This window comes from Physeter macrocephalus, unplaced genomic scaffold, assembly GCF_002837175.3.
Source record: "Physeter macrocephalus isolate SW-GA unplaced genomic scaffold, ASM283717v5 random_30, whole genome shotgun sequence".
NCBI classification, from domain to species: domain Eukaryota; kingdom Metazoa; phylum Chordata; class Mammalia; order Artiodactyla; family Physeteridae; genus Physeter; species Physeter macrocephalus.
In genome coordinates this window covers 161,138-168,010 of record NW_021145316.1, presented here as the reverse complement: position 1 = coordinate 168,010, position 6,873 = coordinate 161,138, and positions in this window count along the sequence as shown.

Sequence of the window (6,873 nt, the reverse complement as noted above, 5' to 3'; positions counted from 1 at the left end):
TGTGAAATGTCTTAATGTCGGGTAAGGTGAGCTGTGATTTATTTCACCACCCCCGACTGATATGTATTTTTTATTTTTCACGGGATTCTGTGCGCAAGAACCACACCAGGGTCACCTCAGGTCCCTGGGAGACTTACCCCAGCACAAGTTACTCAGCCCAGGAGCCTGTAGGGCAGGACACAGAAACACTATCACCTCAGGGGAGATCTGCCTCCTTCTGAAAGGCAGCCCCCCTCTCCCCCTCCCCTTCCCCCCTCCTCCCCCTCTATCCTTCCCCTCCTACAGCCCTTCCCCACCTCTCTCCAGGTGAATTGAATGAACACCAAAGGGATTCATCTCCAAATCTCCAACCCCCCAGGGCAGAACATAGCACACATTCAGAAAATAGAAAAGATTGGTTGAATGGATAATGTTGAAACCTACAACTTCATCCTCCTACTGAATTCTCTAGCCCAGTAGTTCTCAGTTTGGGCTATACCTGGAATCACCTGGAGAGCTTTTCAAAATGTCTAATGCCTGAGTCTCACCCTCAGAAACTACCATTTGTTGTGCTGAGATTCAGCCTGGGAATCAGAATTTCTAAAACCTCCCTGGGTGATTCTCATGTACAGCCAATGCTGAAGAATCTCTGCTTTACTCTGTCCCTGAAACCCCTCTCCACCTTTGCCAGCTGTGGGACCCTCAACCACTCTGAGCCTCAGTAATGGGCTGTAAAATGGGTATAATTAATAAGATGTACTTAGGGCCTTGCTATTTAAAGTGTGTTCCATGGACCAGCAGCCTTGGAACCCCAATCCTCCTGAATCGGAACCCACATTCTAACAAGCTGCCTGATTTGTTTGCATATTAAAGTTTGAAAAACACTGTTTCAGGAGATTTTTGAAGAATTACTGAGATAGTGAATATTATAATTATATAATGAATTATATGTAATGAGTATAACAGAATCTGGGGACAGGCATTCCTTATGTGTTCGCTGAATGAATAAATGACCCCTTGATTTAGATGTGATTGTTCTCATTTTACAGCTGAGGAAACCATGGTTTAGTTGGCTATTAGCTTAGCTGGTCAAGTTAGTAAAATGCTGGGGGCAATGGGCATGGTGTTTGGGGGATGGCAAAAAGGGAAGTTTCCAGAGACTTGAAGGCCAGGACACACAACCACACTTTTGGATATTCTGGGAGAAGGGGCTCCTCATCCTCATATTTCCCCCAGGGAAGAGAAATGCATTTTTGTTAGAGAGACCCAGGATGTCCAAGCTTGAGGCTCCACTGACCATACTTACATATCCCCCAAACAAACAGGCTCACCATTGCATTTACCCACAAATATTTATGCAGCCCTCCTCTGTGCTTGCTGCTGGACAAAACAGAAAATAGCCCCATCTTAAAGGTTCTTTTTTGCCCTTAAACTATTTTGCATCTCTGTACACTGTAGACAAAGGATAGCAATGCACCTAATCCTTATCTGTACACATGCAAATAAATCCTGTCCAGTGGAAGGACACTCCCACCCCCACCAGCGGAAAAAGCCAGTTTTATGTCTATTTGTAAATTCATTTCAACATTTCTTTGCTCCATATAACTACGTGGTTCTGTGTTCTCCTTTGAACCATTTGCAGCATCTGCCTGGTTTCCTCGTTAATTAATGAGCTAAATAAAAATCTTTCACATCTGTTCATTTTATATCTGTACAAGTGTCGTGATTTTATCATCTTTTACAATTTATGCTTTAACAAGAATAGAAGTCAGCCCATGTTCCGGGCAGGAAGAGAAGCAGGTCCAAAGACACTGCTGCGGGGAGGGCTGCATGTGGAGCGGGGGGAGGTCAGCGTGAGGGGAAACCCCGGGACCAAGGGATGTGCTGGGACCCAGCTGGCAGTTCCCAGAGGTCTCATATGGAGAGCCACTGGAGGTCTTAATCAGTGGAATAATGGTCTGATTCTCGGTATAATATCTACCTAGCTACTGGGTGGAGAACGGCTTGAAGGGGCAGGAGGGGGACCAAGAGGATGCACCTGTAGATTGGTTCAGGAATCCAGGTGGGAGGTGACCATGACCTGGACTTAGTGGGTTGAGGGCTGAGTATCTGCTGAACCACAAACAAATGGGGATGGCACAGGCGAAAGTCTACAAGGGGACACCGCATCTGATTTCTTTTATTTTTTTAAAAAATATTTATTTATTTTTATTTTTGGCTGTGTGGACTCTCTAGTTATGGCACGCAGCTTAGTTGCCCTGAGGGATGTGGGATCTCAGTTCCCCAACCAGGGATTGAACCCGAGTCCTCTGCATTGGAAGGTGGATTCTTTACCACTGGACCACCAGGGAAGTCCTGCATCTGATTTCATTCATAGGATAAATGCTCTAGGCCTTTAGCAGGGAACTCAGCAGAGCCCATCTACATGACACCTGAGCAGGAGGAGGTGAAGGTTTGTGGTTGAAGGTGTGAGCTCTGCTGTATGATCTCAGGAAGTTACTTAATTCTTTTGAGGCAATTTCCTTAAATGTAAAATGGAGATATAAAAGAGTGCTTTCCTCAAAGTGTTGATTGGATGATCCGATGAAATAAAAGACAGTTCTGCCCTCAGTAAATGGCAGCTAATATCATTTCCCAAAGAATAATAAATGCCTCAAGCACATTAAAATAACCTCTGCGTTGGTATACTGCCGCAAATATTTTTGGACCTTAGGTATAGAGTTGAGATACAAGGTAAGGATCTGTATTAGCTTCCTATGGCTGCGGTAAGAAATCACCAAAAACTTGGTGGCTTAAAACAACAGAAACTTACTCTGCCACAGTTCTGGAAACAGGAAGTCTGAAATCAGGTGCCGGCAGGGTTCGTTCCTCCTGGAGGGGCTGTGGGGAAAACTGTTCCATGCCTCTCTCCTAGCTTCCGGTGGCTTATTGGCAACCCTTGGCGTTCCTTGGCTAATCTGCTTCCCTCTTCACATGGCCTTTTCTTCTGTGTTTCTCCTCCACTTAGCTTCTCTTATAAAGTCATGTGTCATTGGGTCCCCCATCCTAATCCAGGATGATCTAATCTCAAGATCCTTAGTTCAAAGTGTCCTTTGCAAAGACCCTTTTCCCAAATAAGGGCACATTCACAGGTTCTAGATAGACATATCTTTGGGGGACCACCATTCAACCAACTAGAAGACGCATATTTATTTACTTTTTCATATAGTGAACCAACTTCTCCAACTCTATCTGCTAAATAGTTCCTGCTCTCCCCACTGGTTTGTGATGTCACCTTTTCCATGTACCAAGTTCCCATTTGTAGCCAGGTTATGTCTGGGCTCTGCATTCTGTTCCATTCATCTGCCTGTTTTTTGCTGCCACATTGTTTTTACTACTGTGATTTCATACTATGTCTTAATATTTGGTAGAGCAAGTCTCCTACCTTGGCTCCATTTTTTAAAAATGCTTTAAAATTTTAAGGACCTTGATTTTCCATATACGTCTTAGAATCACTTTATGAGTCCTCTCCCTTGCCCTCAAATCCCTTGAGATTTTGGTTGGAATCCTAATGACTTTATAGATTAATTTAGAGACAAGTGACTTTTTTAAGACATTAGGCCAGTTCACCCGTAAATTGATTATGTCCCTCTTTATTCGGGTCTTCTTTTTCTGTCCTTTAATAGAATCTAAGTGTTCTCCGAGGAGGCCTTGTGCGCTCTGTTAGGATAACTGAGGGGAAGAGCACTCTACAACCTACAAATGGCTCAGATTTATATACCTCTTCTCCCTGGAGGCTTATTATCCACATTTTACAGAAAAGGAAACTGAGGCCCAGGAAATTCCCCAAGGACACATAGAAGTGACAGAGCTGAGACCAGGTCCCCTAGCCCAGGCCCTGCTATGCAATGTGGCTTGCATACTGGGTACCACCCACCCTTGCCCCCAGCCCAGCAAAGGCTTGGGTAGACAGATCTGATGCCATTCAATCTCTCCTTGACAAAGCAAGTCATGGACATACCAGAGGCTGGCTCACACTTGGTCATTTATTTTAAGATCTGCACGAAGAGACACGTGGTGTAGATATACAGAAGAACGATGAGAATACAGGTCGCCTTGACTTGTCGTGCGAGGGCCTGCTTGGATGAAGACCTGAAGGCTATCTTGCTTGTCCTATTGCTCTGGAACCTGGTGCTAGTGGACACCTTACTGGCCCCCAGACTGCAGCCTCCCTCTCCCCCACTGGCATCCTTTTCCCCAGCCACTAGGCACAGGCTGATGGAGGCTGGCGTGAACCCACCTCAGGGTGGCCGGGTCAGGTCCAGGGAAGTGCTGGCTAAAAGGGATGGTGGTCACTGGAAGGATGGTGGTGACCGCATCCAGGTCTTTGGAGGGTGCCCCGCACAGCCCGGCCCACCCCAGGGACTGCAGGCCACTGCCCTGCAGGGCCTGAGCCACCTGTCCCACTATCACCCACAGCCTGTCCTGGCAGCGGAGCAGCAGGGACACTGCCACCTGCTGCAGCACAGCCCACAGCAGCAACTCCAAGGCCTTGCAGTTCTCGTGGTGGAAGTCGACCAGGCTGTGGCCCACTGGGCCACAGAGAGCAGGGCTGGGGGGCCTCCCACCGCAAGTGCCGCTAGAGCCACAGGACGCAGTGGCAAGCTCCGTGCATCAGGGTGGCGATCAGCTGAAGGCCTTAGCCCTGCACGACAGTTAGCGGCTGCCACAAGGCCTGCTGGATGGGCTGTAGTACATCCACGCACAGCTTCCAGGCAAGGATGAGCCCCCCAGTCACCTGCAGACTCCTGCCGCACAGGATGCAGAGGCCCAGCATGGAGACAGAAAGGCAGTGAGAAGCCGTGTTTGCCATGGTCGCCTGCAGCCCCAGCAGGGGCTCCACAGAATTTCACCAGGTCCGGCCCACACAGGAGCAGAAGCTGCCAGGCGCCTCTGGCCAGCCGGCTCTCTTTCTGAGGCGCCTCCCCTTGGCAGCTGGCGGTGGAGGAGCAGGGAGGGGGGCCTTCATGACCCAGAGGCTCTGTGCCCAGCCTCCCGCTCCAGGGGCGAGGGGCTGCACTCATGCCACAAGCTCATACTAACTGAGCCTCTGGCCCAAATGCCCTGTTACCTGAGCCAGGTGGCTTTGCAACAATCAATGACAGCACAAAAGATCAGGATGTGAGCTCTTGTCAAAGAGGGAGCTGGGCTTCTCTGGTGGTGCAGTGGTTAAGAACCCGCCTGCCAATGCAGGGGACACGGGTTCGAGCCCTGGTCCGGGAAGATCCCACATGCTGCGGAGCAACGAAGACCGTGCGCCACAACTACTGAGCCTGCACTCTAAAGCCGCGAGCCGGGCTTCCCTGGTGGCGCAGTGGTTGCGCGTCCGCCTGCCGATGCAGGGGAACCGGGTTCGCGCCCCGGTATGGGAGGATCCCACATGCCGCGGAGCGGCTGGGCCCGTGAGCCATGGCTGCTGAGCCTGCGCGTCCGGAGCCTGTGCTCCGCAACGGGAGAGGCCGCAGCAGAGGAAGGCCCGCATACCACAAAAAAAATAAATAAATAAATAAATAAATAAATAAAAAATAAAAAAATAAAAAAAAATAAAGCCGCGAGCCACAACTACTGAAGCCCGCGCACCTAGAGCCCGTGCTCCGCAACAAGAGAAGCCACTGCAATGAGAAGCCCGCACACCACGAGGAAGAGTAACCCCCGCTCGCCACAACTAGAGAAAGCCCACGCACAGCAACAAAGACCCAACGCAGCCAAAAATAAAATAAATTAAATCAAATAAATTATTTTTTTTAAAAAGAGAGAGCATTATTGCTTCAATGGGCAAGGGAGGCAGCCTTGGAAACTGTGATGTTCTAGTTCATGCCCACATCTGCCAAATGTGAGCCAGAGCCTTCTCTGGGCTAGGACCTGCAATCTCAGCCACAAAGCTTCCCATCCAGTAAGAGAGATGGACGTTGAAACGCCCTCATGACAAAACTGCGTCACTCAGCTCCTCTATTGCCCTCGTTCTTCCCCATTCTTTTTTTTTTTTTTTTTTTTTTTGGCCACACCATGTGGCTTGCAAGATCCTAGTTCCTGCCACAGGATTGAACCTGGGATGAACCTGGTGCTTTCATATGCCCCGGCAGTGAAAGCGCCAACTCCTAACCACTGGACCACCAGGGAATTCCCCCATGCTCCCCCATTCTGCTCCTCAAGTACCCCTAACTTCTGCTGAGTTTAGTCCACATCTCTGGTTTTACCTGGCAGCAGAGAACATCTGCCCTTCAGGGATGTGAGCAAAACCTTGGACCCTTTTCCATTCCTTACTAGAAGTTCCATTTTGAAAAACAGTATCGATGGGGGACCATTTGTAAACAAAGTTAATCCGTTTCTTTCCAGACTTCTGGATTTTATCTTTGGATTAAACCAGCAATCCAGGATCGGGTAACCCAAACCCCTTGTTTTGGCCTTTTGTAAAGAGCTTGCACAGGTGGGCTTGGTGAGTCACCCTGATTTCACTGGTCCGCATCAAATATGCTCAACCATTGTGTGTTCACTGTGGGGTGATGTTCAGGGTGTCATTAGCTGCACCCCACTTTGGCCCCTTTAGGAGAACCCCATCCCCCTAGGGAAATTTCTTTCAAGCCTTATTTTAGGCACAGTGGATTCCTTTGGCCACTGGTTTGTTTTTATCATGTGGATATTGTGAATCATGTTACTAATCATATTTATCTTTCTTATTTAGCTGGACAGAGGCTTGAAACCTAATGGGAGGACCTCTCTAGCACAAACAAGAGCTCTATAACGTTTGTTTTGGGTGTGATCGTGAAACCGAGCGGGGCCCTGTGGGGCTCCTGGGCACGGAGGCCTTTTTTTTTTTTTTTTTTTTTTTTTTGCGGTACGCGGGCCTCTCACTGT